This window comes from Poecilia mexicana, unplaced genomic scaffold (genome assembly GCF_051168715.1).
Source record: "Poecilia mexicana isolate PSO_F unplaced genomic scaffold, ASM5116871v1 scaffold_23, whole genome shotgun sequence".
In the NCBI taxonomy this organism is placed as follows: Eukaryota; Metazoa; Chordata; class Actinopteri; order Cyprinodontiformes; family Poeciliidae; genus Poecilia; species Poecilia mexicana.
Genome location: NW_028263392.1, coordinates 8081295 through 8108906, shown reverse-complemented (window position 1 = coordinate 8108906; position 27612 = coordinate 8081295). Strand labels below are relative to the sequence as shown.

General features: G+C 41.4%; 1 protein-coding gene and 1 long non-coding RNA gene across 4 annotated transcripts in view; one reads left to right on the top strand and one right to left on the bottom strand.

Annotated features, from left to right (window-relative positions):
• Positions 1-27612, bottom strand: part of grm8a (glutamate receptor, metabotropic 8a) — a 229031-nt gene that overhangs the window by 185708 nt on the left and 15711 nt on the right. The window lies entirely within an intron of this gene.
• Positions 7600-13431, top strand: LOC148152490 (uncharacterized). The gene is made up of 2 exons (XR_015762081.1): positions 7600-9804; positions 9855-13431. It is a non-coding gene; the product is annotated as an uncharacterized LOC148152490 (long non-coding RNA).

Genomic DNA, 27612 nt, shown 5'->3' with positions numbered 1-27612 from the left:
TCCAATAAATAATCTGTCACCCAAACAAAGAGGAACCCGATTACCTCGTTCAGTCACTAATCTGCATTAGAAAAGCATTCATATATTTATCTTTTTGTCACATTCAGTTGTTCTGAATGGAGTTTGATGGATTTGATTATTTACTTTCCGTGTATCGGAGTGACGCGGGGCTTTATTCTCAGACACGCCGCCGATGTTTCGGCGTATCCGCACATGTTGGTGAGCAGGAAAGTCAATGAAAACAAACATCAGTAGAAAAGCTTATGCAAAAGCAATGTTTCTATTCATGAAAAGTATAAACAGGAAGCTTAAAATGCATGGAATCTCAGAAGCAAACTTTGACAAACAAAACAAAACATAAAAAAAGGCAAAAAACTGAATTGCACTAAAACCCATCAGAGTGAACGGCACTCGGGGGGGGGGGGCGGGGGGGGGGGGGAAGCCAGATATACATATCAATTTGGGAAGCAGAATTTGACAACTGCACAGACCGGGAGCAGATTGTGTCTTGGAGAAATGCAAACAAAATGAGCAAGGGGGTAAGGCTTTGCATAATTTAAAGGAGGAGAGGAGACAGTACATCACTGATGGACATGACGAATTTTTTATTATAAGGGAAAACATTACTCAAGTCGCTTTAATTCCCGGGCTGAAATCAAAGGCCCGACAGTTGACGGATGCATCCCTTTAAAGCGCACGCAGGTTTTAGAAAAAAACAAAAAAAAAAACACGGGAACTGTCTTCGGCTCCGCTTGGAAACAATCCTTCAAAAAGGGGGGCAAAATTAACACGCACCTAAATCTCCTCTGAGGGCCAAATTCACTTAGACAGGCTTGCTTAAATCTCCTCGCTTTATTTATAGATTGGAACAAAAATAACTTTTCCAAATTTTTTATTTTTTTTTTTACTTATGCACACAGATGTACGCATCCTAACGGGCACAGCCAAGCCAATTAAAAGCAAGCAGATGTGAAGAGAATCAGAGTAGACATTTATAGCTTCAAAGCCTTCCCTGACGGTATGGTTTGTGCCAGAGAAAAGTGTCACTGCGTCACCTTTTCTAGGATATGGATGTTTTCTTTTTCTTTTTTGCCTTTAATACAACGAACTCTGGGACAATTCAACAGAAGTGGCACTCGGTAATATAAACACAAGCAGCACCACAAAGACAAAGGAAAGGGGAGCGAAGTTGAAAGAGATATTAAACGAACACGGCGACAGATTCGCAGCAAAATGAATGATAGGAGCGAGCAATAAATGGACGGGGGTGGGAGGGGAGAAGAAGAAGGATTAAAGGGGACATCAGAAAGAATAAAGCTGCCAGTATACCAACAGCAGACATTCATTTCCAGCGACCAAAGGACATGACTGCGGGGAAAACAAAAACCTTGATCTCCACACGCTGGTCTTCAGCGAGCGATCGGGCAGATACATCACAATTTTGTTTGTTACCAAGTGGAAAAGATTTCCTTTTCTGGCTGACCACCTGTCTCTGAGGCGGTGCCATGTTGGATAAATCTTGTTAGGCACCGAGTGGTGTCAGGAAGCCAGCCGCAGGGACACAGACTTTAGCAGCGACTGGTATGTGACAAGTTGGTCTCCTCTGCAGGTAATCTGCTGCTTTCAGTGGCAGCCAAAAGGGCAAAAGAAAGACTGAAGGTGGATTTGTTTCACCCTTAGCCCTGGGAACATGGTTTGTGCACCTACAAGGTTTTTAGGGGTGCATGCAGGTTTTGTTTTTATCTGACAACTTGTTTCCAATGGTGATAAAATTGTAATTTACAAAAAAAAAAGTTTAAAATATGTCTTTAAAGACACTAAAGTGGTTTTATCTAACCAAAGCAAGGGTGTTAATTGGCAGAAAGCAGTTGGAATTTCATCCTGGTGTACAGTTTGCAGTACGCTCTCGTTCACACAAGGTGTCGCTGTCGAGAAAGTGATACAGCTGAACGACAAAAAACGTCAGAAGATTAGACGACAAAAACAAGTTTAAGGTTTCTAAACGGATCCGCATGCAATCAATGCAAGATAACGGACTCGTCAAAAAAGAAAAAAAAATCTAGGTTGGCATAGTGTTATTTTATCAGTGACAGTAACAACCACTGTATTAATGGCTACATTTTTACCATTTTTAATTAATATGAATCATAAAGGGTTTCTCAGTCATGGAGTGGGGAAAGGGACAGCAGTAAAAGGAGCGGCAGCGGTATAATTAGGACATGAGATCAGCCTTAATTGGTAAGTAAAAACCATAAAATCTATCCATCTATTAGCAGAAAAATGCTGATGGTGACAGTGATTGCACCATTAGCTTCTGACAGGGATTACTTTCTTTCCAAACCCTATGTTACTCTGACTTAATAGCCAAGAGTCATCTTGAGACATACAAGTTGGCGGTAAAGAACTAATAAAAAAAATTAGTTACTATCTTTAAGCCAGTTCAATAATTTGTTCTCATATGCTTGGTCAAATTTAACAAGCTTTTTTCCCCCCAGTTTAAACAATTGTAGTTAGTGGTGTTTTTTCTTCTGGGCTGATGAAGAAGGCATGTGACCAGACAGATCAGATCTTTGTCAATCACACTTGGCAAGGCCCGAGTTCCTTTTCGTTTCGTTTCGCTGGAGTGTTTGAGGACAACCCATTGCTATGCCCAACAGATATTTGAACAGATTATGTGAAGGTCTGGGGTGAGCTGAAAGAGGCACTTACCCAGGAGGGCATTCCTGAAAGAACTGCCACTTAAAGCAGTATACACCCATAAACATTTTGAGGAATACGGAGTCTTTAGGATTTGAAAAGCACAACCTACAGAGTTAATAGAGTTGGGCATTCATTCATTTATTCCAGTGCCCACATAAGGAGGCCTTGACAAAAGTTGGTGGGAAGAAAATTGGCAATTTTACTTGACCACAGGCCTCCGTCCTGCAACATTTGGACGCATCCCTGCTCCAATGAGCCTGAATCAACAGGCTCGTTGCTCAGTTTGCTTGGAATATCAGCACTTTTTGTAAAGGCCTGGCCATTGGACATTTATTTGATTTAGATGTGGTGGGGATGCATTTAAAAGTTGCGAAACAGTGACCCCACCATTTCAACTTGAAGCTCTTCTGGTCATCACTAAACTATGTTTTAGGCAATAAGGCCATTTCTTGACAAACCGGAGTACATCGTAAGAAATATTCATACATTTAACCTTTATCTTTTTATTCCCCAGCTGAGACAAGAAACAGGCATGGAAGCAACCCATTTTGAGAGTTATTTGCTTCCATACAAATACTGAAATTTAAACCTCTGCTCAAGTCAGAGCCTCCAACAAACTTCAATTTTTTGTCTGTTATTCTTATAATAAAGCACACATCCAAATTTACAAAAGAACACGCTTGCAGAAATCAGCTATAGCTATCCAATAAGCCAGCAAATCCTATTTAATGTGTCGGAAGACGAACCTTTTCACTTCCTGTGGGTTCGCACTTTACAGTGTGTGTAGGAGAATGCGTGTGTGTGTAAATTTGTGATTAATCCCGTTTTACTAGTCGGTGGTGGTGATGCCCCCAGGCTGTACTTTCCTCTGATGAGATCTTGACAGATAAGGTTTATTCCTCTGAATCTCTGTCAGTTTCCCCTTCTTTGCACCTTTTTAATTCAATATTCCTCACCGCTTCTCCCTTCCCTCGTTTTTAATTGCTTACTCCATCTCCTGTTCATCGGCTTGCAGTGCTTCATCCCGTCTGACCTCCATCTGTCTACCCTGCTCACACAAACAGTCAGCTGCACACTTGCTTTTATCAGCAACAACCTCTTCAGGTTTCATTACCTACTGTCCACTTGAGAGTCCAACTTTTAATCCTTTCGGCTTCGGTTCTCTCTTTAAGTCTCCCTTTCTCGCGTTATCCACAGGTGATTACAAGAAGAAAAGGTCTAAAACTTGCGAAACGAACGGCTTTACCTCATGGCTGGTGCCGCGTGTGTGCACTTCCACAAGCCGGGAGAAAAGACCCTTTAATTGTCCGCTTTCTTTCACTTTACACCGTCGACCTGACAGTCGACATTTCTAAAGCTTTACCGCACAACATCAAGTTTCCATTCATGTGTTCGCAACACGCAAGCGACACCAGCAGTCTTCCCGCGAAGACCATCATGGTTTGATATTTCAAACCGAGGGTTAGAAAAAGCCCACTGTTATGATAATACATCATGATCCGCTACAGTGATATTGAATGGTGTTATTACTCCCAGCCTATGGGTATCAATCAAATCCATCAATGTGACATTTTTTAAAGGTCATGTTTAAGTTGATGACACTTTAAAAAGGCAGGAAGCAGAGAACGCTGAAAAAGAGTTCTTGCTGAATCTCCCGAGCCACAACAAAAGTGAATTAGTTTTAAATCAAGCGTGTTAGTCTTGATTTTGTTCATGCTTGCACCACTGGTTGCCTCGACTATACTCACTGTAGTAGTTTTTTATCATATTTACTCTATACGACCTTTAGCGATTCAAGCCAAACTGTGCAACGCTTGGCAGAAGTAAGTCAAACTCTTCAAAATAATATAATTATTGCTGTATTTTCTTACACAGATCTGGGCATTTTACAGATCACAATTCAGGTGTTCCACCAGGTTGACACGCTCCTCTGCATGAAACAACAATTATTTAGGGTGGCGTGCTCAGTTTGGGGGAAAACTTGATATTTAATTGCCTGTTCGACACGCTGGAGGGACGAATATTCTTTGCTAACCTGGGGGTCGCCTTGGGATTTCCCCAGAGGAGCTGGATCAAGTAGCTGGGGAGAAGGAAGACCGGGCCTCTCTGCTTAGGCTGCTGCCCGACCCCGGATAAGTGGAAGATGAAGGATGGATGGATGAGTTGTCAAAATGGTTGTTCAAAGTCTTAGAAAAACGATATTATCGAAATGAACAACAAGTTAAAACTGAGATACAGACCAAACCTTGATCTTAATTTGCTATTATATGCCTCCCATTCAAATAAAAAAAAATTGTTTGTTGATGTTTTAAAGTTTACCAAAACAAGCATAAAACAAGACGGCAAAAAGAGTGAAAATTTATCCAGCTCAGATCACAAAGCTGACTGTTTTCACCCGTGGATTAGGAAAACTTGCCAAACTACGACCGGAGATTCTTCTCTCGTTCTCATTACCAAAAAATAAATAAATAAATTCACCAGACGTATCATCCTGGAAAAAGCTGCTCATTTTAGACAGCACTTACTGCCATTTTCACAGCTTAAAATAAGAAGATGTTGCTGATGGCAAGCCACGAGCTATCGCTAATGAGGAATACTTTTAGCGAGTAGGGTGATGATGGGCCAAAATAAAAATGTCTCTGGAGTCTTCGTGCTTCCAACGAGTTTGTGTGTCTTGGCTCTTTGAGTTTGCTTCTGACATCCTTTAACATCTAGTCAGTTTTATGAGCTAAAGTCCCAGAACAAAACTTTCCTCATCTGATTAAAACTTGTTTTTAATTGCAATTGCTAGGTGGTGGGGAAAAAAAGGAATGGAAAATATGCAGCAACTTTTAGCAATAAAAATGAAGGTAATTTTTTTTTTCTGCCCTCGTAGCTTTATGGCATGTGTTGATTGAGAGCCGAGAGCAAATTAGCTACTAAGAATATATGTCGAAGTGCACATCTTCACACTTTAGAGGACGTCAAATATTGTAGTGAAATTCAACACTTCCTTGGTTAAAGTTTTACATTTTGAAATTATAAATAATTTTCTTTTTCTCTCATCTTGACATAGGATTGTCAGTCTGGTTTCTGCATGGTTAACATAAAAAACATAACTAAATGTTACTCCTCATTTTGTGGGCAGTAACCAAGTAGGTTTTTTACACCCAGTAGGTGGAGTGTATAAGACGGACATAAAGCTGAGCATACCAAACCATATTCTCCATTTTCCCCTCTTGTTCTTCGGTTACAACAGTCCTTAAGCGACAAACGGTTAAAGTTTATCACTCAACCGACATTGCGTAACTCTAAAACTTAACTGCAGTGACAATGACGACTGCAGAGGATAGGACACAAAATAAAGACTAATGCCACAATTGTCGAAAAGACACTGCGGACGCTTTGTGGGGAAAATCTGCATCAGACAGCAGCAATAAGGCCAATGTCAAGTTTTACCCCTGCCTGTGTCTAACACTCAGCCAGCTGCATATCTGCAGGAAAGCTTGTCCCGTACATGACATTACCGTCAGCCAATTCATTGCCGACAAACAGAAGTTGGGGTGTTTGATTTGTGCATACGGCAGACTGAAGCGCTGGTGTTTGTGCGCATTTCTTTCTGTGCTTTTGCCTCAGCGGTGCCAGTCAGGCATGACAGGGGGAGAGAATTATAAAACCCAAAGGCACAGGGAGACCTTTGCACATGAATCTCGAGTATGGGCCTGTGTTAGTGTGTCTTTAGAGAATGACCTTCTCCCCAAGACTTGTCCCAGACTGGTAATTTTGGTGCCAGGCCTGTGGCTTAATAGAGGCCTATGGGTAAAATATACTATTGTCTGGCATAGAGGACATATGTTTGAACATTTTTAGGTTGTGAAGAGAAAAAAAAAATACCTTTTTGCTGCAATATGCCTAATAAATATCTTTGAGAAACATAAGTGGTACGAGATTATAGGTGAACTCCATGTAAGTAAATACATGAAGGATTATAAAAAGCTTAATTTAAAATTAGGGGACCTAAAGCCAACTTAAGAGGACAACACAGTTTATGGCATGGCTAATACAGACAGGTGTATGACTGGGGAAATGCAGATGTTTGTGAGCATAAAGTCTTTTTCCTGAACTGACTTTTTAGTGGGATGACAGTAAAATGTGCCACATTGCTGTTGTGCAGCTAAACCCTCATGAGTTAAACTATGTCAAGCTGAGTATGCATGGTAATGTGAGACTTACACAATCATCCTAATATAAACATTTGCTCAGATAAATGGAAGCGCTCACATCCACGGGGATTAATGTTTGAATTCCAGCTGCAGACTTTGTCTTAACGTCTCTTTGCCTCGATTGGTTATGCGTCTATGCCAGAGTTATTCAGAGTCACATTTCAGGCAACTCTTTAACCGCATATTTCTCATCCATTGGCTTTTCAGATATTTCTCTCAATCTTGGACGTGGAACTGAATGCAACTACCGTGAGCTAAAAGGGTTGAGCACAGACGAGAAGCTTAAAAATAGAAACGTTCTTTAAAAAAAGTGCAGGGCTGACATTTGTTCAAACATGAGAGTCTGCCGTAAACAACCACTGAGCAAATTTTCAGCAGATAATTTGAACAAAAAGCTCGAGTAAACTCCACTGCTTATCCACGCTGGATCTCATCTCAGCATGCATATTGATAAAAGACAACAACCCCTCTTTGTGGTCAGGAGGCAGACTCACTTTGTATTCAGCTGAAGGCGTACAGGACTTCCTCAACATACACAAGCAGAGCCTCTCTCTCCCTCTCTTTCTCCAACACTGTCTGAGCCTCCATAGACCCAATTAGACAGCCATAATTACTGCCAGACAGGAATGAGAGGACGGAATAGAAAGCAGGATCCTTTTTTAAAAAAAAACCCAGCCAAGGTATTTCATTTGTCGAGAAAAGTCGAGCTCATCCCACTTCCCCATGCTGGAGATTTTAGTTTAATAATAACAATAAATAAAGTTATCTTTAAAACTGATTACACAGGTGACATCAAGACCCAACAGTAGAGTCAGACGGTAATAAAATTAATCTGGTTGTGTGTGTTGTTATTGTGTCCTGCTTTAATTCTACTTTTTTCTATTTAATCATAAAAAAAATCATAGTCTGACAGAAGGAAAGTTATGAAACAGGAAAAGCAGGTTTCCTGGAAAAAGAGGAAGTTTCCAGCCTGCAGTGATTAAAATAGTTCAGACTGCTCATTTTGGGCATTAAAGGTTTAAAGAATAAAATCTAAACATTTTGAGTAATTGGATAAAACCCAGAGTAAAATACTTGAATTAATAATGATAACTTATAATTAAGCTAATAATTAATATTGGTTGATGTTGGTTTGATTATAAGAATATTTAACACTTACTCTTACACTTATGGAAGTACTTAAAGGTGAAACAAGTAACTGTAACATGGTGTCAAATGATTAGAATAATGAATTATTCTTGGTTTCTTTTCAGAAATGTCTGTAAGAACTCACATTATGATTATAAGAGTAACTAATAAGTAATGGTTATTATAATATTATAAGTGAATGCTAAATCAGAGAAACTAAGGGGTTATAAATGTGATTTTGACATTGAACTTGAAATGGTGTAAAGTGTGTAACTGTAACTAAAGGTCACTGATGTTGTGTTAGAGGTAGATGGTAGGTGAAAGGTCAGGGGGAAAGAGGAACTGATGGGAGAGCGGAGGTGTCCAACGCCTTATTGCTAAACTTCAACTTTCCTAAGAGAAGGTTAGACACAAGAGAGCTGTTGAGCAACTCGGGGACATTAGAACAGACATCAGGTCATGTCCAAAGATGGTGATGGATATGAGATTATCGGTCCAAGCAGTCAGCCAATGAAACAGGCACAGCAACAAAGCTAGCCAATGCAAATGCACTAAAAGGGTGGATAAACCCTATATAAGGTGAGTGCAAGAGAGGAGTCTTTGGTTGGATCCTTCAGGCAGCTTCGAGCCAAGATCGAGATGGACAAAGAACTCTGCAGCTGAAGAAGAGCCGGGGCCACAGAACCGAAGACTGTTCTGCACATGGGGACCAACCCGTTAGCCCCGCAACATGTGGCTTCAAATTGCACTTTTCTCACCAGCTGGGTTCGAGACCCCAAAGACAAAGACCAAGGCAAAGATGAAGATAAAGACAAAGGCAAAGAACGAAGGCAAAGAGGAAGAACTGGTGTGTTCCTTCCATGAGACCAGCCCTTCTACATCTCGAGAGACCAGAAAGATCGTGAGACGAGGAGAAAGGAGCTACAGAGCTGCAAGACAAGAAGGAGAGGGCCGCTACGAGCATGAGGAAGTCACCCTGAGGCCCGAGACCTGCCGCTCTGACTCAGTACTCTTCCTGTACTGGGAGCCTCCTGCTGCTGCAACACCTTTTTCATCATCAGGCCAGTTCTGGGGTTCAAAATGCCAAACTCCGTCCGTCTCTCTCAAAGTTTTTCTTTTTTAGTTCACAGTGTCAGCATTAGGGAAAGATTGGCTAGATTATTGATTTTACTTATTTGATTATTTCTGCTACTAATTTAAGCTGTACTGACCCTTGCAAAACTGCCTTACTAATAAAATAATTAGCATTAAGAGAATCTAAAAGATGTTGTGGACATTCAGTTAATGAGTCACCTTAAAGTTCTTTGATGGTTGTAAAATAGCTATGAAGTTTGATTCTGGGAGGAGAAAGTGGAAAATGTTTTATAGGTTGCTTTTAGCCAAAACTAAAACAACACCCTTGGGACTCGCCCGAGTCACTAAAACCAACCTGGTTCAATAACAAGTGCAAGTTGTAATAAGAGAAAGAGCGACCGTTAACAGGTGTGCTCTGTGAAACTAGCTGATTCCGGGCTGCTTTATCTGGCTAATTCACAGGGTGAAAAAGGGTGGGACATCTGGATGGAGGTCGTTAGAAACCAGGCTAGTCTTTCTCGCACCCAGCTTAAACAGAGTTTACTTCAGTTCTGGGTAGGGTAAATCTCGGCAGATTTAGGAAACTCAATTCACCCGTTAGACGGAGAGCTGGGAGCAACATCTCCCTCCTCTCAGAAGAGGAAGTAGAGAGAGAGAAGGGGGGGGGGAGGTGTTGTGCAACAACAAGGTGGCGCCCAACGTGGGGCCACGCCCCTTGAGAAGAGGTGGGGCCACGCCCCTTGAGAAGAGGTGGGGCACCGCCCCTTGAGAAGAGGTGGGCCCATTTCAAATGAGTAGGAAGGACCTACTTTTACCAAGTCAGTAAAAACAGAGGCGAATATCTGAATAGCTCACTTGGAGGCTAGCTCTTAAGGAATAGAGTTAGTGGTGACTGATCCGGCTGTCAGTCACAACCCTCGCAGTAACTGTATGGCATGCAGGTGAGGGAGAGCTTCTGCTGAGGATAGATTCGAATATCCGGATGAGAAGCCAGTAGCCAATAGCCTAAACCCATCCCTGCTTGAAGGCTAAAGAGAGGCTTTGGGGGAAAGGCGACTCGAACACAAAGACAAGCAGGAGAGAAGATGAAGATTGATCCCTGTCTAGATCCCTGTTCCAGTCAGCCCCAGTGAGAGTGATTCTGTATGGAGAGGGATTTGAGACATGGACTCGAGTGAATCAAAGGAAGGTTGTCTTTGTTGGAATCGAGAAGTGGGACAGTTCTCCCAGAGGAAGGGAGGTCCCAGAAGAGTACGGGGACGAGGTCGTGCGGAGCGTGCATGGGGCCCTAGGACATGCAGGCGTACGACCCACCCGTAAGGAGCTGGAAGAGCATGAACTTTGGATCCCACTGAAACAAGTCCAACGCGTGCTGAGGGACTGTGAAGTGTGTGGAAAATACAACGCAGGTCGCCGAGGGCAACGGTTGGAAGGGTGTTCATCAAAGAGCACATTACCCAGGGCTTCAGTCTGCATGGATGTAGCAGACCCCATGGATAACAGAAAAGAGAGGTCAGGAGTACCTCTTGGTGCTGATGGACATGGTGTAACAGTGACAGCTGTAGAAGAGTAGGTCTTCCCCTGCAGAGAAACTCCGTTCACGTCACGGAAAGCAGGAGGGCGGAGGCGCTTCTCCTTTTGGCCCAGAGAGGGAAAGGGGAAGTTGCAGTTTGCAGTGTCATTGAAAACAGGGCAGAAAGTTTGGATTAAAGCTCAAGATTGGCCTGCAACATCGGTGATCAAGCTGAAATTCAATGGAATGGATTGTGTGAAGCAAGTACTGCACTGCAAAACAGTACTATTAATGAGGAAAGGGGTCCACAAGGTCAGTGCTCAAGCCAGTTCTTAGCTAAAGCGAACCAGAACATTGCAAGAATCAAGCAACATGCCATCATGTGTTAGATTTTCCACTATTACAGGATGATTGCCATTCAAAGAACAACTTCAAGGCTTTGACTGGGAGGGCCCTGAAGAAATTGGATTATGCTAAAGAAGAACTCCTGTCACAAACGGATGGATTAAACTGGAAAAGGGACTGAAGTCGTGAGGAAGGAGTGGCATCATAGAGAACCACAAAGATCATCCTGCAACAAAGTATTGAACACCTGGAAGGGGAAGGGTCAACAGTTTCCTCCCAGGACCTGAACAACTTCTGATGCTCCGACAACTCCAGTACCCCTTGACGACCTCCAGCGACGGAAAAGGATTACGATGATGGATAAAGCGTCATGCTGCTCATGCTTTTTGCTTTGTTCTGCTGAACTTCCAGATTTTTTTTTTTTGTGAAGTTTCTGCCTCAGTCCGTCAACTCATCAACCTGTCCATAAGGATATTCCACATCCTGAAGAATCGACAGTTCATCCAGCTGAGGATCAGAGCGACCTGGGTTCTCTTCGACATTCATCACTTCCTGGGAGGCATCAAAACTCCGAGGAGGGGGTGTCAAAGAGCAGTGGAGTTTTGAGAATCTTCATCTTCACATTGGCTGCTGAGGCCTTGGTGACGACTGAGGATCTGCATCTTCACATCCCAGAGGACCATCTTCTCTTTCCAGGGGATGACGACGCAGACCTGAAGGAGGGTGTTGGGTTCCCAGCATGTGAAAGGTCCGACCTCGAGGAGGGGGTGTCGAGAAAAGTCGAGCTCATCCCACTTCCCCATGCTGGAGATTTTAGTTTAATAATAACAATAAATAAAGTTATCTTTAAAACTGATTACACAGGTGACATCAAGACCCAACAGTAGAGTCAGACGGTAATAAAATTAATCTGGTTGTGTGTGTTGTTATTGTGTCCTGCTTTAATTCTACTTTTTTCTATTTAATCATAAAAAAAATCATAGTCTGACAGAAGGAAAGTTATGAAACAGGAAAAGCAGGTTTCCTGGAAAAAGAGGAAGTTTCCAGCCTGCAGTGATTAAAATAGTTCAGACTGCTCATTTTGGGCATTAAAGGTTTAAAGAATAAAATCTAAACATTTTGAGTAATTGGATAAAACCCAGAGTAAAATACTTGAATTAATAATGATAACTTATAATTAAGCTAATAATTAATATTGGTTGATGTTGGTTTGATTATAAGAATATTTAACACTTACTCTTACACTTATGGAAGTACTTAAAGGTGAAACAAGTAACTGTAACATGGTGTCAAATGATTAGAATAATGAATTATTCTTGGTTTCTTTTCAGAAATGTCTGTAAGAACTCACATTATGATTATAAGAGTAACTAATAAGTAATGGTTATTATAATATTATAAGTGAATGCTAAATCAGAGAAACTAAGGGGTTATAAATGTGATTTTGACATTGAACTTGAAATGGTGTAAAGTGTGTAACTGTAACTAAAGGTCACTGATGTTGTGTTAGAGGTAGATGGTAGGTGAAAGGTCAGGGGGAAAGAGGAACTGATGGGAGAGCGGAGGTGTCCAACGCCTTATTGCTAAACTTCAACTTTCCTAAGAGAAGGTTAGACACAAGAGAGCTGTTGAGCAACTCGGGGACATTAGAACAGACATCAGGTCATGTCCAAAGATGGTGATGGATATGAGATTATCGGTCCAAGCAGTCAGCCAATGAAACAGGCACAGCAACAAAGCTAGCCAATGCAAATGCACTAAAAGGGTGGATAAACCCTATATAAGGTGAGTGCAAGAGAGGAGTCTTTGGTTGGATCCTTCAGGCAGCTTCGAGCCAAGATCGAGATGGACAAAGAACTCTGCAGCTGAAGAAGAGCCGGGGCCACAGAACCGAAGACTGTTCTGCACATGGGGACCAACCCGTTAGCCCCGCAACATGTGGCTTCAAATTGCACTTTTCTCACCAGCTGGGTTCGAGACCCCAAAGACAAAGACCAAGGCAAAGATGAAGATAAAGACAAAGGCAAAGAACGAAGGCAAAGAGGAAGAACTGGTGTGTTCCTTCCATGAGACCAGCCCTTCTACATCTCGAGAGACCAGAAAGATCGTGAGACGAGGAGAAAGGAGCTACAGAGCTGCAAGACAAGAAGGAGAGGGCCGCTACGAGCATGAGGAAGTCACCCTGAGGCCCGAGACCTGCCGCTCTGACTCAGTACTCTTCCTGTACTGGGAGCCTCCTGCTGCTGCAACACCTTTTTCATCATCAGGCCAGTTCTGGGGTTCAAAATGCCAAACTCCGTCCGTCTCTCTCAAAGTTTTTCTTTTTTAGTTCACAGTGTCAGCATTAGGGAAAGATTGGCTAGATTATTGATTTTACTTATTTGATTATTTCTGCTACTAATTTAAGCTGTACTGACCCTTGCAAAACTGCCTTACTAATAAAATAATTAGCATTAAGAGAATCTAAAAGATGTTGTGGACATTCAGTTAATGAGTCACCTTAAAGTTCTTTGATGGTTGTAAAATAGCTATGAAGTTTGATTCTGGGAGGAGAAAGTGGAAAATGTTTTATAGGTTGCTTTTAGCCAAAACTAAAACAACACCCTTGGGACTCGCCCGAGTCACTAAAACCAACCTGGTTCAATAACAAGTGCAAGTTGTAATAAGAGAAAGAGCGACCGTTAACAGGTGTGCTCTGTGAAACTAGCTGATTCCGGGCTGCTTTATCTGGCTAATTCACAGGGTGAAAAAGGGTGGGACATCTGGATGGAGGTCGTTAGAAACCAGGCTAGTCTTTCTCGCACCCAGCTTAAACAGAGTTTACTTCAGTTCTGGGTAGGGTAAATCTCGGCAGATTTAGGAAACTCAATTCACCCGTTAGACGGAGAGCTGGGAGCAACATCTCCCTCCTCTCAGAAGAGGAAGTAGAGAGAGAGAAGGGGGGGGGGAGGTGTTGTGCAACAACACATTTCATTAACAGCCCTAAACATGACAGCAAGGAGAGCAGAAGAGGGGAGACGGGAGGAAAGGGGAAAGAGAAGGCGATCAAGAAAGAGCAAAGGAGACAAAAGAAAAAAGGAAGTGACTGAAATTAAAAGTGTGTTCGAGGGCTGGGAAAGTTTAAAAATCCGGGGATGTCAGCAGAAATTTGATTTGTTAAAAAGACTTGTGTTCCACTTCCTGACTTCAAAATTTAGTGATTTTTAAAAAATACTAGAATAAATTAAAACTGTGTCCTGTTTAGAACCGCAAAAGTGTGTCTGAATAAACACAAATGACCAAAAGCAAACAAGAGAAGAGGATCGACATCAGAAATTCGTATGCGATTCCTGGTCGCTACACCGTTCCAACGCTGCCCTTGCGTTTTTCTCCCTACGTATTCTGCTAACTCCTCTCTTAAATAACAATACATCTGCTTCCTGAGGGGCATTCCTCGATTGGTGAGGCGTTCTGAAGCTCTTTACTATGAAAAGGATCCTGTGATCATCCACCACAGTTGTTTTCTGAAGACTGCCAGGGCATTTTTTTTTTTTTTTTTGCCAAACACACCGGTGTGTTCTTTTCATCTTGGAATGAAAGGACAAGCTCTGAGAGCTCTTGACTATATACATGTTGCAGGTGCTCAAATCCAATAACATCTGGGGTTTTCTTTTTTTTTTTCTTCTCCGGCTGAGAAAGAGCACAATCTGCATTCAGACTGAATCACTCTGCCGCAGTTACAGATAGTCATTTACCTCAGCTCTTCCACACGGTGATCAAAACATGGCACCCCGTCAGACACGATAATGTGTATGCAGAAACACCTGAACAGAGGGCGAGGCTATAAAAAGTCACACCAAGTTTTATTCAGTTCACACCCCCATAAATGCTCCGTACGCATACAGCAACCAATCAAAACACCGAAAGCACCTCTATGTTTAGCACAAACACCAATGAGGATGTTTTTCTTTCCCCAAGTGTGAACGGAAAACCAACAAAAGATTTGATCTGGATATTTTACTTTCCTTCAAGAGTCAAGTTGGAAAAGCTCCCTGCTTTACATCAAACTTCGTTTGAAATATTCAGTCTTTTCAGGCAGAGAAAAGACCGACGGAGCACATCGGAGAACAACGAAACATGTCGCTTAGCACAACTTAGTGCACCTGCTGCAGCATGCTGATTTCCAACACACACACACTCCACATCTCCATCTGCTCAGGCATCGGAAACCCGACACGTTTCAATCCGACGCACCTTCGTCGGCATTCCACTCTTGTTCGATACAACTCTTTCAACAAAGCGTGCGCACGCAAACGGCGAACCGACAACCAGGCGCTGCTGCGTTTGTCCGTTTCCTTTTGAAGATTTCATTTCCTAGCTTGACGCTCCACTCGTCAGACACACGTAAGGCCTCGCACGTCGCCACGGCCTGCAATAGATGTTCGAGCACGAGCTCATTTAATCAGCTCGGCTGCACCGGTCTGCAGCCGGCGCATGCGTGTGTGTGTGTGTGAGCTTGTGTGTTTGCATTAGTCCCACAGAGTCATACCTCAAGGCAGTCTGTTATCACCAATAGCCTGCTAAATTAATCAGCACCCTCCAGGCCTCCTGACCGGGCCCCAGAGACGCACACGTCACGTGTTTCGCAATATTGCGAAGACATCACTCACGGAGTCAAACAGGTCTAACGGCGCCCCGTGGAGAAATACTGGCAGCAGGTGAGAAATAAAATCTGACAGGCAAAAAAACAACCGGCGCACATTCGGTCACAAGTAAGAGAAGCAGGACAGGAACTGTAGAAAGAAAGAGGAAAAAAAGAATAAATACTGTTTGTTGCTTCGTTGTGTGGCAAGAAAAAGGAGCTGAAGATTTAATCATTCTGCATACATCACTGAATTTGTGGGTCTCTGTGCAGAGAGGGAGGATACGTCGCGAGTTTTGTTATGAATGCATCACCACTGCCACCACGAGAGGAAATGAAAGTGGAATCCATGTGTGTGTGTGTCTGCATGGGTAAGGTGTCTATGAGGGGCGCCAAAGCAGAGGGAGTATTTTCGTCTTGGTGTAAAAGCATAAATCTAATTCCCATTTGCAAAATTACAACTCCTACTGAGGAACGCCGGCTCCTCTTCTTTCTCACTTGTTTTAGCTGAAACGCAGACGCAATTTAGAGCCGCTAGAAATCTCAATTTGCAATTCCAAGAAAAAAATAAATCGAACTTTGACTGGAGTTTTGCGTTTTTAATGAAAACAGGCAATATTCGAAGGGAAGACATTCAAATTTTCACACTTGGCACAATACTTGATGTTACAAAAAACTTTTTTTTTTTTTTTGCTTGGAAAAAGTCTGAACAATGACTAAATTGCCTAGAAACATCTAAAACAAAAGTGGGGGGAAACAATTCACTCTGAAAATGGAAGTTTAATCAACGTCAAAGCTACGTTTGAATATTTGCTATATACCGCTGCGCGCATCTGTGTGGGTGTGTGCAATGTAGCTCTGTCGCAAAAACAAGTTCATTTAAATGTTCCACTGCTCCTCTGGTAGAATCACTGCTGCCATTAAGTTTGAGTCAGTCTCATTATTTGTCTTTGAAAGAATTGGCATTAAATAATTTAATTTGATCTACTTTCTAATTTCTAACGTTTTCATTTTGAAGGCGATTCTGATATATCCTAATTGTACGGTACATAAAAGTGAAGATATAATGGCTAAACCTTTTCATCAAATCGGATCAAATGTTAGCATCTAAACCAGGTGTTTACAGGCTCAATGGTGAAATCATGAATGTTGCTCAGCGAGGGGAATCCTGGTTAAAGATATGAAGGCCATAATACAAAAAAATATATATATATTTTTTTCCCCTGAACATTATGGGATTTTAAGGAGCATTTGACAAACATGATTTTAATGGAAACAGAGAAGGCGACGTCTACCAGTAATGGTCATCTCAGCCAAAATGAGTAATGTCTGGCTGGTTTGTGGCATCAAGGTACATTAAGATTTTAATGAGCGTAGAGAAGCCCTGCTCTCGCTCTCTTTCCCGCGTGCCTGGAGAAGTCTGAATATGGAAACTAAAGGAGTGCTCTTTAAGGTAATGCTATTTCTAAAGTTCAGTTTCCAAGCTACAAGCGGCATTTCAGCTGAATGCTCTCCACCGGAGGCAAAACCCGACTAATTAGTCAACCAGCTAATACCAGCTTATCAGACTACCTTTGTTTCTCTGTGAGGAAACAGAGCAGCAACAATATTCTGTGCGATATGCATGTTTACTTAACACCGACTGGGTGAATTTCTTTAAAAAGAATGTAAACGGTCTTTAATAGCAACTTGAAACTGAAATGCCATATTTGATTTTTAAAATGTATTTGGCTAAAAGAAACCTAATCGTAAGAAATTAAAATGAACTTGATCGCTCTCATTCTGATGATCAATATTTCTCGAAGGGCCAGTTTTGTTTGCAGAGGCTTCATAATCCGCTTTCTTTATGGTTTCAGTTGTAAGTGGTTTTTATTTACATTGTGCTTATTGCTTTTGGCTGCTGTGTTTCATTTTGGATATCTAAAATATCCTGAATTTGAGTTCCTCTGAGAGAGCGAACTCGCATCATTACGCCATTATCATTTTACTGTTTATTCACTGTAATTTGTTTTTAACAAAAGCATTTAGATCCTGGATCTTCTCTAACCTTTCCAACTGAATGCTGCATTTAATCAGTTGAACTTCACATGAAAAGTTGGGACTCAATCAAGTCTTGTTGGCTAGTAGCCACCACCATGGCTACTGTGGGTGAAACCTGTTCATACTATTACACTTGACACTTTGTTTATAAGAGAGTTCTTTAAAAAAAAAAAAAAAAAAAAGAATAAGAACATCTGATTTATGAGTACAACACACGGCAGGAACACAAAGTAATATGGCGGCAACAGGAACAAGGATTTCCCTTCAGCTGTAGCCAGAGGAGCTGTCCCACTGGGAAACACAAAAGTTCAGAGCACGAGCGTATATCTTTTGAAGCAGCACTTTCATTTCTTCCTCACTCCCTTAGCAGACTAAAACAAGAGATTTGAGCAGACGCGGAGCGATACCTCGACGTCCTCGAGCCAAAATTAGGTCTCGTTTCTGGAGCTTCTTTAGCCCCCGTGTGTTTTTCTCAAGAGTTTCACAGACCGCGTTAACATTTCACTTTGGCTCGCGCCGTCAATACAGATGAGCGTGTAGATCTTAAAAACGATCAACAACATTTTAATGAACTCTAAAAATGACTGGAGACATGAAAATGTACTCAAGTTGTGCTCCGAGAGTTTGCTAAAGCGTCAAAACGGACAAAGTTCCACTTCGATCTTCAGGATGTTTTAAATCGACGGGTAACAAGCATGCAGACTCCTAAAATAAATCAAATATTAGTTACATTTGATGGAGATAAATCTGTACAATTGAAGCCAAACAACAACAACAAAAAAAAAAAAAAAAAAAAAAGGATTACAGTTGAATGAAGCAGGTGGAAATGTTTCACATTTCTCCATGTGCCATCCGGATGATCTCGATTTAACAATATGATTAAGCATGCTCTGTTGTGCATAACTCTGTAAACACATGCACAGCTTTGTGTGTGTGTGTGTGTGTGTGTGTGTGTGTGTGTGTGTGTGTGTGTGTGTGTATGAATATTTCTCCCTTCACCATGTACAGACTCTGGCAGGTGTCCAGCTCCACTTGGACAGAGCTCAGCGAGAGAAAGGAGAGCCTTGTCTCGTCTTAGTGGTTAAATCCCCCTCTGAGACGCCGAGTGAAACACGCTCCATGAGTTTTACGTATTGTTGCAAAGCAGTTTTTTTTTTTTTTTTTGTCTTTACAGTGCCGAGCTGAAGCCAAGTACTCCCGGAGGCTTTCCAAAACACCTACCCGACAGGCATTCTGACGCACGGGGCTTAATTCATTGACGGGCCCCGTCAGTGCAGACGTGGCGCTGGCTGTTTGCAGAAGATTAGCCGCCCTAATTGAAAATTTTACTACCATAGCTCTTGTTGGACACCGCGCACAGTCAATTAGACAAAAGATCGATTTCTCTCCCAGCACGCTGTATGCAGATTTTTTTTTATTTTTATTTCAATTATGCTAATCTAAGTTCAATTGCATCAGCAACATTCACTTACGCTCATCATGAACTAATTATTCCATCTGCTCTGCTCCAATTAATAGAGAAATAAATGTAGCGTCTAAGAAAAGTTAAAAAAAATACGACCGTTGCCTCATTTGGTGCAACCTCTTTTCGTCGGATTTGAGGCGGCAGTGTTTTGGGTCCGACTGTAAAAGTGAGCGTCTAGCAGGGAGTTGTCAATAGGAATGATGCTCTTTGAAGGTCAAGGCTGTCTAAAAAGAGAAACTGCAGCACCAAAGGAGTTTTTTTTTTTTTTTTGCGCAACCACCCCCTAGAAAACACATCTCGCACATGGATTACGGGAGGGCGTCAGTTTCAAGAGGGAGCCTGTGATCAAAATGTCACGTGAGTAAAAGCTGGAAGCGACAGCGTCAGGCCGGCTTCCCCCAAAATGTCAAAAATGTCTTGCCGAGTTGGAACCTTGAAGCACGCAATTAGAAGTCTGATGTACAACAGGAAAAAAAAACAAAAGAAGAAGAACAGATCTACGTTCACTCGGAGGGGTATCACAAAAATCACAGCAACAGAAAACCGGAAGGGAACCAGCGAACCATCGGTTGGCTGTGCGACTGTATTCAAAGTAATGTGTTTTAAACTGAATAAATCTTAAAATGCGAATAGCTTTCGATATTGTAGGAACACTGCAGATACCATTCCAGATGAAATAAGAGGAAATATTGATCAAATTTGTTTTCAGACAACAAAAAAGGAAGGAAAAGGAATGAGCCTCAACAAATAAAAAAATAAAAAACTATTTAATGTCTAACTAAAAAAAAAAAAAAAAAAAAAAAAAAAAGCTGCTCATAAATTTTGCCTAACCGTGAAGAACTGAACAAAAATATATTACCACTGTTCCTGAAAACTGTTTTTATTACATGGAGCTAACCGACTTGTGCCACACTATGAATTTCAGTGACCCTTCAATCCACTTAAAAGGTTGGGTTTTCTCCCTCCTTTCACGTCTTTTTGGTTTTAGAATACATTTCAAATAATCCGAGATCAGGTTCTGCACTTTACATGTTTCACCCCCGTTAGTAAACTCCTTAAAACAGGTGCGTTCTACTGATCAAAGTGTGCGGTGTAGTGAAATGCACAACCTTTGCTGCACTGGTCCTTAAATCGCGGCCCCTTTTCTGACAAGCATTTTCCTTAGTAAAACTGCAGAGCCAGATCCGCTCTGATAATCGTGGCTCGTTTTTTTACAATATCTCGCAGCTTTAAGTCGTTAAATTGACTGGAGGCGTTCGCTGGCGGGAAACTTTTTTTTTTTTTCCTTAAGTGCAGAGGAACAGATTGTATAATGGGAAGAACGCACGCAGGTGAAAGCAAGACGAAAACATAATCGCCAGATCAGAGAGGGAACTTAACTCGTATCTGTTTTCAATATTATCGCTTCTCCGCTTCTGGGCAAAGTTATTGTGCGCCGCTGTTGGAACCGCTGTCTGTTTGTTGCAAGGTTATTGGCAGCCTGTTGATGCTGCTGCCGTTTCTCTCTCTGCTCTCTGTGTTTCTGCCACTCAGATTTCCTTTTCTCTAAATACGAATTAAACAGGATGTGAATTTGTCCTCATTTCCTTTTTTGCAGCTATGTACATTTGGTTACCACAAGGATTTTTCTCCTGTACATCCATCCTACAGGGACTAATGGCATAAGGTGTAGTTAGCCATGAGGTCACTGGACATTGGTCATTATTACTCAACATTGGTTTCCAGTAATTTAATCAATTAGCACTAATAAGGTCGATGAAAAGAGCCAATAAGTCCTTATAACTAAAGGAATGTGCAGCTGGATCACTTTATCTGCTGTTTTTAATCACTTTCAGCACTTTATGAGTTAATCTTTGCAGAAGAAGAAACGAAACAAAACACTCCTTTGAGTCACTGTGTGCAAATTAGAATATTAAGATACATTTGCTCTGTCAGCTGAATGTTTTGTTTTGACTTGAATTGTTTCAACTTTCAACTTTATGTTAAACAAAGAGGAAAAATTGCAAAGCAAAGATTAAACCTGAGTAAAATGTTGCTAAAAAAAAAAAAAAAAGTACAGACAGTGGTGGTTTAGATTTAATCGAGGCACTGCTTTTTAATATAAATAATAAATTGTATAAAAGAACACAAAAATTCAGGTGTTTCGGTAGGTGATGTGGAATGCTCCTCTTTCAAAAAGACAAGATTTACGTTCAGTTTAGAGAATGATAAAATTTAACTGCCTTGTTCGGGAGACAGAAGGCGCCGTAAAACACAAAGCTGCCTAAACCCGTAATAAACAAAAATCCAATTTAACTTAATGTAATTAAGTCAGATCTAGTTCCTAAAAAGATATCAGAGTGCCTTAAATTCAGTGCTGGAGCTCGTTATAAAATCAACTTACTGTCCAACACACAACCCCACATCTGAACTATTACTTTAGGAATAAGTCTCAACTTTAAGTATTAGGGTTAATTTATCATGCAAAGTGATGATATCTGGGGGTTTTGCAGCAATTGTTGACACATTTCAGAACTTGCTTCTTTCATCAGACATTTAAAGCAAAAAAACCAACAAAAAACAGGACATTTGTTTTTGCTTATTTATCCATTTATCTCTAAGAAAAATAAAATAAATAACCTTAGAGTCTTAGAGGCATTTTGAATTGCTGAACAAAAACACCAAAGAACCAAAAAAAAAAAATTAAAATAAATAAGCCTCGACAGACCACAGGAAGAAAACATCAAAGCTTTTCTAAATGTCATCCTAATTATTGCAAGCATTGTAATGAAATATCAAAAAAGTAAGCCAAAATACCAAAGCCTCGGGGTTCCTGCTTCCTCATAACCTCTCAAACTCGTTGGGCTCTCGGAGCGACGTCAGAACTGGAGCCGAGTCAACAGCGAGTCAAATTGCGGGGCTGTGATTCATCGTGAATCACAGCTGACAACGGTGAGAACCAAAAGTAAACTCGGGAGGAAACGTGGAGAAATAGGTTAATTTGCAGCACGCGTTTTCACTAAATATCTAATGGCTGGGTTCGGCTTTCTTCGCACGTGACTCCGTCTCCCTCCACCGTAGCGCCAAACAGAAACGCACGTGACTAGCTAACGTCGAGCGACACGACGACGTGAAACAATGAACCATCTGTCTAAGCCGTTTCGTGTTGATATTTATGCCGCTCCTATGTTTGACTTTCCGCCTGCTCCTGCATCAGAAATAGACTAGGAGTGTATTCTGTGTGACACGGCGCCTCTGAGATATAAAGCTGCAGCAGCGCGTCAGTCAACCTTTTTTTATTTGCGTATTGCTTTCAACAAACAAACAAGCTAAGCTCAGATTGGATGAACTGCAACTTTCAAGTCTTGTTTCATTTAAATTAACGTCCCAAATTCTAAATGAATGGATACGCCTTCATCTGATTGTAGCTCTGGCTACATGTTTGATCTGTCCGGTCTCAAGACTTTTGTAGTCTCTAATGTTCTGCTCCGTCCCCGCAGTATGATGCCTCCGCCACCATGTTTTTCTGTGACAATGATACGTTTGGGGTCATACACACAGGGAATTTTTCATATAATCAAACCAAACCAAATTCTTCCAAATACAGAATTCTCCGAATACAGCATGTGTTGCCTTCCAAACAGTAAAGTCATTTAAATAATGAGAGACCAAGCGAATGACATCACCGAATCAATCTGTGCCTCTTATTTTGTATTCACTTGTACACAGTTCATTGCTTTGCAGTCATCTGCATGGGTGACTGATGGTCAAGAGAAAATATGGTCAGAAGAAACGGCAGGAAAGGAAGACCTCAGTATGGATGACCGCATTTGCTCCATTTGTCATAAGGTAATTTCATAAAATGTCACTAAATCGAACTTGTGTGCACGCGGGCACGCTGGGTTCGCTCATAGATCACAGACAGGAAGGCAGCGTGAGGCCAAACCTGCAGACCGACGAGCCTTTCCGGAGAGGACGAGTGGCACCCGAACGCATCGCGGCGGCAGCGACGTCTCATTAAAAAATCAGATCAGTCGATTTCAAAAATAAGCCCACAGACAATACGGGGACAACCGGGAGATGAAGGAAGGAAGATTCAGGCGGAAGGATGAAAATAGGGAGCAGGAGATGGAGGGAGGTGGTGGAAGAAAAGACAAAACAAAAAGATTTTGACAGAGGGATAGAGGTGATGAAATAGTGGGACAGAGGCAAAAAGGGAACCCGAGAGAGGCAGAGAAGGTTTGAGGGTGAAGTCAGATCAAGAGGTGGAGAGAGAGAGAATTAAGGCCTCATGGAAGGAGACAAGAGGTCGTGGTCTCCTCTTCTCTGAGCCGTGATTATTCCCAAATACGCATCTCTCTCCCTCTCTGTTTCCGACTCTGTGCTTCCCTTTCACTCTTCTCCCATTTTACTCTTTTGGCATCTTTGTCCGCCACGATCCCTCGGTCACCCTTTGATGTCTTTCATTCTCGTCCTTCGTTCTGTTTTACACTCGGGGGTCCTCCCTATGCTACTTTCCGAACCCGTCTTTTCTCCCATTCATCCGCCATGCATAATTCAAGCGGGGTTTTCAGCGTGACGGGTGTGGCCATTAAAAATACATGGGGATGCTGCTCCGAGCCCGTTTAGCGGTGCCTTACCCTGGTGAAGCAACGCCACAGGTCAGGGCAGAGAGGCTAGTTGGAGAAAGGAAAGGAATCAGGCGGGGCTTGGGGGACGGAGAAGGAGCAAGAGGAGAATGAGGAATAAGGCGGAGTGGCGACCTTGCACCGGCTGCAGCAAGTCAAACATCGCATTTGTTCAACTCCGACTGCAGTGGAACGATAAAGGAGACTCTAGAGATGTCTGAAAATTGAGATGTAATTTAATTGTATTTCTGAGGTTCTACACAACAAACACTTTCTTTGAGGAATCATTTCATCGTGTCATAATTTTTATTAATTTTTTTTGGTAACACTTTATTTGAAGTGGTATGCAGAACGGTAAACATGACATAACTGTTATGAACATGGAGGAGTCTTTGTGAATCTTTGACTGTTGTTGTCATGAAGTGTCTTTCAGTAAATAATCACACTTTTAATTCAAATGTGCATTAAAAGTTGCATTAAAGGCATCAACTTAACATTATTTGGTAAATAATTACATTTGTATGCAAAGTTCCATTAAAACTTAGTTTAAAGTCAATTAAAAGAGCCAATGTTGCATTAAATGTGCCATTAGTTAAAAGTGTCTACATTTCTGCTCTATTACAGTTTGGCAAAAGGAACTTCAATAACTTCTTAATTCCCCAAGTCATTGGTCTAATATTTAAATATATATGAAAATGTTTGTTTTAGCACTTCTTTTTTTGTTGTTTTTGTAATGTTAAGCTCTATTCCCTTCGCATGACAATAATCCAAAATTCATTGTCTCAGAACCTAACAGGTTCCAGCATTTTAATGAAAAGTTCAGTGAAAGGAAATTGTGTGGTAGGAAAAAATAAAGTGTACCAGCAACGGGGATAACATCAACATTTGGAAGGATCGTCAAGTGGAATCCATTGAAATATTTGTGGGAGTTTCTCAAGGAGTGGACTGAGGCCGAGTAAACGCATAAACAGCCACTAAACACAGACGGACTCCAAAAGTCGAAATTCAAGACACTCCCGAAAAAGAGAGAGAGTCAGAAGTGTCTTACCTGGGCTAATGAGCTGAAGGACTGGACGTGAGAGTTAAAGGTCAATTTCAAGGAAAAGCGGAGTCACAGAATCCTTAAAGAAATCAAGATTTGCAAAAATGTGCATTTTGACCCGCATAGAAAAAGGCTTTTTACTCGTTTGATTATGAAAGGAGCTGAAATTTAGCGTAGCAAACTTTGCCGTTACTCCTGAATGCATCAGAGGTTTTCCAACAAGTGTGCCACCTTCTTGACTTTCAACCATAAAATATTCTCTCCTGATGCTTTCCGTAGTTTTTTTAATTTTTTTTATCTCCATTTCTTGTAAACCGAAGCATCTGCGTCAAAGACTCTACTGTAACTTTAGCAATCACGTTGCCGAAATTGTGTCAGACTTCTGACTCGCACGCCAGGCGATGACGTTTGGGAACAGCAAAGAGGAAAGGTAGAGCTCATTTCCATATTCACGGATACGGACAGGAAAGGGGGTGATGAATAAATCACTTTATTTTAAATAAAAATGTTTTCAAGTTAGATTTTTTTCCCCTTCATACAGGGGTTGGTATTGATTTCCTTACATTTGCCTGAACACAAAAGCAATTCAAGCGGAATGCATGAGAAACTGTAGCAAAGAGAGTGTCATAGCTAGACTGTCATGTTCTATATAAATCTCCAAAGGAGGACATCTATTTTAAAACACACACACACGCATTCACACGTCTTGATAATGCCCACTAAGAGAGGTATTCTTTTTTTTCTCTCTCTCTCTCTCTTTGACAGATTCTGGCTAATGCTGTTTTGGCTAATGCCGTTTCCATGTATTTCCTTTCGCCTCCATGTCTTATCGCCTTTCTCACATAAATAAAACAAAAGTGTTAACACGGTCAGGAGCCATGCAAAAGAACAAGACCACAGAGACAAAGGCAGACCGAGGCATGCCACGAGCAAAGGAAGCAAGGAAGTGGAAACAAACATTTAACCTCTTTTTTTTTTCTCCTCCCCCCGTCTTTCCACCCACCTGTTCGCTGTGATCTCATGTAACACTGCTGCAAGATGTAAAAACACCTCTTGTAGCACACCTTTATCCCCAGAGTTTTCCTCGATGGTCTTTAAACTGCGCTCTCTTCCTCTGACATTTACCGTTTCGCAGCCTTTCTTCTCCGCATCTGTCGTTTAAACTGTAAAGCTTCTTCCTGTGTTTCTTCTCTTTAAATGATGGTTTGAAAGAGGAAAAAAACCCCAATAAAAAACAAATGTGAGCATAAAAGCTAATGATGACACCACCAAGAAGGTAAATGTGAATAAAACGGAGCAAAATACAAAAGGAAATCAGAGGAAACGAACACCCAGTTTATCCCCCAACGTTTCAAACGTGGATATTTAACGCTTTATATCAAACGTACAGTATTCTCTGCTCCAGAAGCCACTTATTAAAACTTGGTGCATGAAGAATCATTTTCCTTATTTAAGTGTCTTAATGCCCCCTGTGACTTCCCCAAAGTCTAATTTCTTCATCTGTCCTACTTTCACTCACATACGTTTGAAAAATACTGTATTTTGGGGTGCGTTTTTTTAGAAATCCTTGAACTATTTTTTACCATTTTAACGTCATCAAGTTTCGAACATTTAGAAATCATGCTTCAAATTTGATGTTTCAGCACTACCGTCGTTATAAATTTAAAATACATTTCAACGTTGTAGTCATTTCCCGTCAGCTCCTTATGCTGGACTAGACTTCTAAATCGCTTCGGTAATCTCAGAACGTAGATTATTTTTGCTAATGCTAATGACGGTTTCTGTTCAGCTCAGAGGCGGTTCCTTGTTCATTTTCCAAGTCAAAATCAAGTTTCAAATCGCATTCAACTGAAATGGATATTCTTGGATGCATGTTTTGTACATAATTTTAGGGCCAAAAGTCAAAACCGCTGCAAGCGAGCCGAAAAATCTGAACAAAAATGAATCGCTATTGGCCTTAACTGCATCTCTTTTTAATACATCTCCACGTATTCATAGCTGCTTATTGGCATTTTAGAAAAAGAATATGGCAAGCACTTCTTCTACAAATATCCTCCAAACAGGAAATTTGGTTGGATTTCTCCTCGCCCATCGAAAAACAGCCTCTCAGCTGGAAACAACGCGCCGAACTGTCGGAGCTAACAGCCTCCATTTTTAGCCCTAATTACACATGAAGGACATCATAAAACTCAAGTCATGAACCAAGAGTCCAAGCCAAGTCTTGAACATTTGGAGTGCAAGATCAAGGAAAGTGACAAGTCATAGTAATCAACTGTGATTGAAGTTAAAGCTCAGATTTGAATCCTCGTCTCTGGCTGTTGTTGATGCCAGCTGTGCTTTGGCACTTAGACTTAACACCAGCAAACGGATCGGTGCATGTTCAGATTTGATTTTTAAAATATACAAGACTGAATTTAGACTTCTGGTTGTTGTTTTTTTAAAGAGGGCGATCCAGATCCAAACACTAACATTATTACCCCAATTTAAAGCTCTACCCCTTTGCTCTGTTTGAACACATCAAGCTGTTCAATTTGTGTTTAACTGTACCAACTGGGAAGGACAATAAGGGGAAAACAACAAAATCTTCTCTTTGCCTCATTTCCAGTGCTGTGGGGAGGATGAACATCTCCAGCCACACTGGCACAACAGTGCAGTGCTGAACTTTTCATCCTGTGTGCTTTTTTGCCACTTACTGTAGCAGTCGTAACAGCAATAAGAATCCATCGAAACCCACACAGATCGATTACCGTTAGTTAGACCAGCGGGCGAGCGTTTAGATAATCCAAAACTAGAAGAAACTTTCAATGCATTCAACTTCAGTGAAACTTTGCTCTACGAGGCTCCAACAACGGTCAAAGTCATTTGGTCAACAGTC